Here is a 7,158-nt window from a genome sequence, read left to right on the forward strand (position 1 = left end):
GCGATTGAAGAAATGTCCATGGGAGCTTACAAGAAGCGGATCCGAGAAGATGTGGGTCCCGGTTTAGTCCAACCCACAATACCTGCCACTGCCACATTCGAGTTGAAGGGACACATATTGACCGCACTGAAGGACATCCCATTTTTCGGGAAAGATCATGAGGATGCTTTTAAGCATCTAGATGAAGTCAACGACATTGCAGATTACTTCAATGTCCCTAATGTCAACAGAAACACAGTCTTGCTTATAATGCTTCCCATCACTTTCAAAGGAGCTGCTAAAGAATGGTTGAAAGCACTTCCACCGGGTACAATCACCACTTGGGCTCAAATGCGTGAGCAATTCCTAGACCAATTTTGCCCGCCATCCAAGATAACCAAACTCAAGAAGGCAATAGCCAACTTTAAGCAACAGCCGGGGGAGTCACTATACGAAGCATGGGAGCGATACAAGGGCTTGCTCAGAAATTGCCCTCAACATTACCTAAATGTGCAGCAAGAGATGTCAATATTTTATGATGGGGTCAATGTGATGACAAGACAACTCCTTGATTCTCAAGGACCTTTGACAAAGAAAAATCCAAGGGAGGTCAAGGAGCTAATTGAAGAATTCGCGAAGCATTCTCGCGAATACCACAACCCGAGGCAAGAAGGAATCAAAGGCGGAGTAGGGGCTCAAACTGAAAAAATAGCAACGGTCATGGCCATGCTGAATAATATGGACCGCAGGATAACACAGATGGACGAGTCGATACATACCATAAGAGTGGGTTGCGAGAGATGCAGTGGTCCACACTTGACAAAGGACTGCAATGCAGATGAATATGGAAACAGAAAGGTTCAAGTGTGCTACTCTAGTGGGGATAAGTTTGATGAGGACTGGAGGAAACCGAAGAAGGAGTAGCTGCCATATGAGGAGTACAAGAAGCAAAAAGAAGAGAAGTATAGGCAGACAGGTCGAGGCCTTTATCAAAAGGAGCAGCCACCATCCGAGAAGAAACCCGACCTAAAGACCATTTTAATGAAGTTTATGGAAGCTTCGGAAAAGAGGCACGATGCCACTGATTCTGCCATTCTGGAACAACAAATTTTGATAAAGAATCAGCGAGCCTCCATCCATAACCTTGAAGTACAATTTGGTCAACTAGCCACTCTAGTTCATGAGAAGTTATCCCCGAAAAATACTGAAACGAAGACCCAATCTCATGTAATGGCCATAGACACCAAAGAAGAAGCCATCTCGGAGTTCCTGGAAGCCTTGGAAGAAGAACCACAGAAGCCCGATCTAAAGATGTAAAAGATCAAGCTCGAAAATCATGAAGCTGCTGAGTTCCAGAATTCACGACGTGAACCTTATATGTTCACGACGTGGACCTGTCATGAGCAGCAAAATTCTGCAGTCAGTTCGGTCTATCGGCCGCCCTTGCCTTTTCCGTCCCAAGCTACCCTTAGTCCACTAGAGAGAGAGCATAAAGAGTTTGTCAAGCATGTGAAGGGAATCCCGATTAATACTCCCTTTGTCGAGTCCTTATCCAAAACTCCCGAGCATAAAAAATTACTGCAAGACTTGATAGACACTCGAAGGCAATTAAAGAAGCAGTCTACAGTGATTCTAAGTGAACAAACATCAAAAGCTGTCTTAAGAGAAACACTAGAAAAGATGGGGGATCCTAGACGCCTCACTCTACCGTGTGAGTTTGGTAATAAATTGAAGGTTAATGCTTTAGCCGATTCTGGGGCTAGCATTAATTTGATGCCTTTTTCATTTTATCAAAAATTAGAGATTCAAAAGATGAAGGCTACAAGAATGAAGATTCACATGGCGAATCGTTCGGTGACACAACCTCACGGCATCGTGGAGGATATTTTGGTGAAAATTGGAAAATTTGTTTTTCCAATAGACTTTGTAGTCTTAGACATGAAAGAAGATCCGGATGTTCCAATAATCCTTGGTCAGCCATTGCTTAACACTGCTGGAGCTCTTGTTGATATCTGCGAGTCTAAACTCACCTTGAGAGTTGGAGATGAAAAAGAAGTTTTTCGGATAGAATATGGCTTCCCAAAAGAACATGTTCAAGAAGAGGTGTTCACAATTAACAAAGACAATGAACTAGAAGAACTGGAGAAGCTTATGGAAGAAGAGATCAAGGCAGTTCATCAAGTCAAAAGAACAAAACCTAGAGCATCTGTTCCATTTTTGGTTGAAGTCATAGCTTACAAAAGTCCACCTTCTTGGGTGAGCAAAGAGGATGAGGAGATGACAAGTGATGAAGAGGAGGTCACTTCAAGAGTGAAAAAGTCGGTGGTGCAAGTGGAGGAGGATGCGGTGAGGTGCAAGGATGAAACTAAGGGCACAAAACGCAAGCTTGAAGAAGAGGAGAAAGTTAAAAAAGAAAATTCAAAGAAGGCATATAAAAGGCGAGTTCAAGCTTACAAGAGGCGATTCAAGGAACAAAAGATCCTAGTGGTGGATTCTTCCGAGGACTCAACGTAGGAGGCACGGAGTCCAGCTCAAGACTCCAAGCAAAAGAAGCGCTTCTCGGGAGGCAACCCGAGTTTGGTTTGAATTTTTTTTTTCTTTTTCTTTTTGCATTTTAAAAACTTAGATCAAGTCATCCAACTCTATTAGAACAAAATGTAGGGACCTTAAAATGGAAGTAATAATAATTGAGAACTTAGTCAAAAAAAATTTCAGACTGTATTCATGACGTGAATTATTAGCACTTCATGACATGAATCATGGATGAACCAGACACATAATCCATGATATGGCTTAACCCATTAGACTATCAAGCCCAAGATCAGTCCGTGAGTACCTGGCCCGAACTTAAGCCCAACAAAATTCACGACGTGAATCTTACATGATTCACGACGTGAATTTTTAAAAATACGGGACCACATAATAAGTCCCTGGAAACCAGTAAACCCTTTCCATTGTTTATTGTTCACGAAGTGGAAGCATAAATTGGTCCCCCCCTTGGTCCCCATTGCTCCGATTTTAGCCGACAAATCCACAAATCTTCCTTGTGCTTACGTAATACTTCCAACAAAGGTACCAATTATTGATTATTAAGTTTAATTTTTGGTTCTAGTAGAGGAACTTAGGGATAGGGTTTGTTAAATGACGAAATTAATTCTTTACAGTTTGTAATAACCTTGGAATGTTCATGCTAAGTGTTTGGAAGTAGTATAGGAGTAAAACCCAAGGATATTTTGATTGGATTTTTCCCGATTGTTAAGACTCTGCCTTCTGGGTACGAACTCACGACGTGAATCTTACATGATTCACGACGTGAATTCTGGGGTTAGACAAAATTCATTTTTCTTCTATGTTTAATTTGTGGATATTTGTTTTGGCTGTTTCTTTTCCGTGTTTTTGCAGGAATGGATCAAAGAAGAGAGGTTCTAGCTAGGGTTGCGGGTTTGCACCCGTTTTACAATTTTCCCGCAACAACGGCCCGTGATGTTTTGACCCGTTGGAACAACAGATTGGGGTGGCTTTACAACGGGGAAATTGCAGTTGCTCCAACAGTCAATTGGACAAGATTGAGGGAAGTAGGGCTCGTAGACCGGGTGGGCCCGTTCTTGACAAAGATATTCATTGGAGATGGGTATTCGTTTACCTGTTCTGGTTGGCAGAATCTGTTCTGGGTGCAAGAGCGGGTCTACAAGGAATTTTGTGTCGAGTTTTTTGCAACAGTGACATTTCAGGAAACGGTCCAAGATCCACATTGGCCATAGGCGTTGGTATTTCGATTGGGGGGTGATTACCGGGAGTGCAGCCTGATTGAGTTTGCTTGGAGAGTAGGACTGTATGATAGACAGGAGGCTATGACTCCCGAGTTTGGCATGTTTTTGAGTGGGGCTGCTAGAGGATATGCGGAGGGTGTCACGGGGTATTCTTTTTGGCATAACATTGCATCCAGGATGTTTAATTCCGGAGTATCTCCCGAGAGCAGTATTCGGTCCCCGATCCATCGTTTACTCCACCGGTTCATCACCTTTTCCATCAACCATAAGAGGCATGGAGACAAAGTGACTAAGTAGAACTTATTCTTCTTATGGTGCATCTTACAGCCTAGTGTCGGTTGCAACATCCCATATTTTCTAGCCCATTTTCTGGCCGGGTCTGCCGCGAGTTCGCGCCCTGGGAGCCCCATTTGCGGGGGGCATTTTGTTACTCGTTTGGCCCGTTCTTATCATTTGGTTGTTCCCGATATTACTAGATCCATGACATGTGTGGACGAGCATGACTTTGGTATGGGATATTTGGAAACTATGCGGGTGGTCAGAAATTTTGGATCGCATTGGGGCATAGTTCCATCGGATGTTGAGGGTGATGATGAGGATGATCAGCCAGCCGATCCACCTACGCCAGAACCGAGACCAAGGCGCAGGAACGTGAGAGGAAGGGGAGACCGCGGGCAGCCGATACACCCACCTGCTTCCATGGTTGGTGCGCCTTTTGGGGGTGATATGGCTGGTTACTTTGACCAGTTATCGTTGAGTGTGAATTGGATAGGCGGCACGATGGAGAATGTTGTTCGGCATCTTGGGGTGGAGCAGCCGCCTCATTTAGGGTATCATCACCCGATTTGCCCACGATGGTCGGAGTATGGTGGTCGTGGAGTTAATGGAGCTGGTACCAGTGGAGCGCATGAAAATGAGGAGGATGATTGATTGTTATTTATTTTGTTTGAGTTGTTTTTAGTTTGTTTTTATGGGATTGTAAGAACTACTTTGAATATTATGTTACTTTTATTCTTCTTTGTTGATTGTTTCTCAGAAATTGCTAAGGAGCGCCTAGGAGGGATAGTGAGTTATGAATGCGTACGTTTTTAGCCGGGAGTGTTCAATGCCGAGAGTCGAGACCCATATTTTCAAAATAAGTGTGGGGTGAGTTAAGAGAGTGGAGTGTCAGCGAAAGAGTCATAAACTGATGACTTTGAAAGAGTCTAAATACATTAAGATATTAAAAGAAGAATTGGGCAATGTTTTCTGCTAGTCCAGTTCTCACGACGTGAACTTTTATTATTCACGTCGTGAGTCAGTTATCAGGAGGTTTTCAGAATACGCTAAGTCTCGATCTCACGTCGTGAATTGTTTCGCACTCACGTCGTGAATATTAGATTTTCACAAGATTCCAGGCCCTTGACATTTTAGTCTTCTATGGGTTGATGCTATTCTTCTTGTCAATATATTCAAGATTATTTTGGCTCATTTTTTTACCACCATGCAATGTGGCATATGCTTTCCCACATTGGTCATTCTACTTTTGGAGACTTGCACCATATTTGAAGACGATTGAAGGCTCGATTTGCCGGGACACTCCTTCTTTCCCACATTCAAGAACCAAGTTTCTATTTTTGGAGTCCATATTCAAGATGCACGTTTTCCACACTTTTGGAGATGTTCACGCCACTATCCCAAGGGAGTTTGTTCCTTTTTCTCCCTTTTCTTTAAGTTTCTTTAAATTTGATGCATACAATGAGGGCATTGTATGAAATAAGTGTAGGGTAGGGGTAGAAAAAGTAAATTGCTAGATAACCATACAATTTGATAGTCAAAATTGAAAATTTGAAAATTTTGAAATTGAAATTTTAAAAAAATAAATCTAGTAATAATAATTTGAGCTATAATTGCTAGTGTTATGTGGGATGATCCGATGAAAGTTCAAATGTTTAGTTGAGCCAATATACGTTATAGTGCATTTGTGGCCTCCTTTATTTTAGTGAAATCATGGAACAAAAACACAACCCCGCTTGGTTTGAGGAATGCAATATGTTTAGCAGCCTAAACCTGAAATGTATCCAGGACAATTATTATCATTAACCGATAAAGGTTGAGGTTGAGCGCCTCTGCTTAAGCATGTAGGTTTTAAGTGAAAAGAAAAAAAGTGAGGTACATGTTAAAAAAAAAAGAAAAAAAAAAGAGAGAATTACAAGTAAAGTTTGAAGAATTTTTGGAGCAAATAAAGTGAAGATCAAAAGATCAAAATTCTGAAGAAATCCAAAAAGTTGAAGATACCAGAAATCAAATCAATAAATGTGGTGAATTCAAAGAAATTAAAGATCAAATGTCAAAGAATTGAAGAATTCCAAAAGAGCTCCATAGTGGTATCAATGATTGTAATTCTAGATTATGTATGCTTAGGTTGCTCAACTAAAAATACCTTGAGGATAAGGAGGTTTTCTGCGGATGGATTCGGAGGGTTGCATAAAATCAGCATTGTTCGGGAAAAGTGGGCGAGTGTTTATGAAGATTGTGAGTATTTAAAGTATGGGGGGGTACTTTAGGAAAATTTTAGACACAAATGCATGCGTTGAGGTCTTGGCATAATGGCTGAACTAGAGTCGGATTGTTCTGTGTAGTGTTACTAATTAAGAATTAAGTTTAAATTTGCTTGAGGGCAAGCAAAGCCTAAATGTGGGGTATTTTCATATTGCCATATTTATACTTATTTTTAGGCAATATTTAAGTACATTTTTATTAAAAAGTTGGTAATTTGTTTAGAATAATGGTACTGATGAGCTTAAATGTTATTTTACAGCCAAAAAAGAAGACATTTTGAAGAAAAGGGGATTGAAAGTGTTAAAGAAAGAAACTTTGGGAATTAAAAGAGTAAAAGAGAAGTAAATCTGGAAAAAGGTTATTCACGATGTGAGACTTAAAGGATTCACGACGTGAATCGTTGGTTCTAGAAGATATGTACGCGGGTGAAGGAATCCTTGACATTCACGGGTATCTACAATTCACGACGTGAATTTCTTACTATTCACGACGTGAATTTATGGATATCAGCAACTATATAAATCCTTGACCATTACGAATAGAGAGAGCTTTTGACAGAAGAAAAGAGTTCCAGGAGACGATTAAAAACGAAAGAAAGGTTCTGGAAGAGGGTTTTCAACACCAAAAGAAGTAAAGGTTTGTTTTTTAGTTAAACAAGAACATGTCTTTCACTAGTTTTAGCTGTTTTGGTTTAGTTGTTATGATGAGTAGCTGAATCTAGCTACTCTTGTTTGGCTAGATGAAGCTTTGAACTTATGAATAGTTATATGCTTATGGATTAAGTTTAGTTGGTAAAAATTGCTTGTGTTTGATTTGTTTAACCTAGCATGTTATTATTTGTTTATCTATTTGCTTGATTGCATGTTCT

At 40.6% G+C, this 7,158-nt stretch overlaps 1 non-coding gene across 1 annotated transcript; it reads right to left on the minus strand.

The window, feature by feature from the left end:
- Positions 1-378: 378 nt before the first annotated feature.
- On the minus strand, positions 379-485 carry LOC111882361 (small nucleolar RNA R71). Its single transcript, XR_002847146.1, has one exon. It is a non-coding gene; the product is annotated as a small nucleolar RNA R71 (small nucleolar RNA).
- Positions 486-7,158: the final 6,673 nt, after the last annotated feature.

The sequence above is a fragment of the Lactuca sativa genome, chromosome 3 (assembly GCF_002870075.4).
Source record: "Lactuca sativa cultivar Salinas chromosome 3, Lsat_Salinas_v11, whole genome shotgun sequence".
In the NCBI taxonomy this organism is placed as follows: Eukaryota; Viridiplantae; Streptophyta; class Magnoliopsida; order Asterales; family Asteraceae; genus Lactuca; species Lactuca sativa.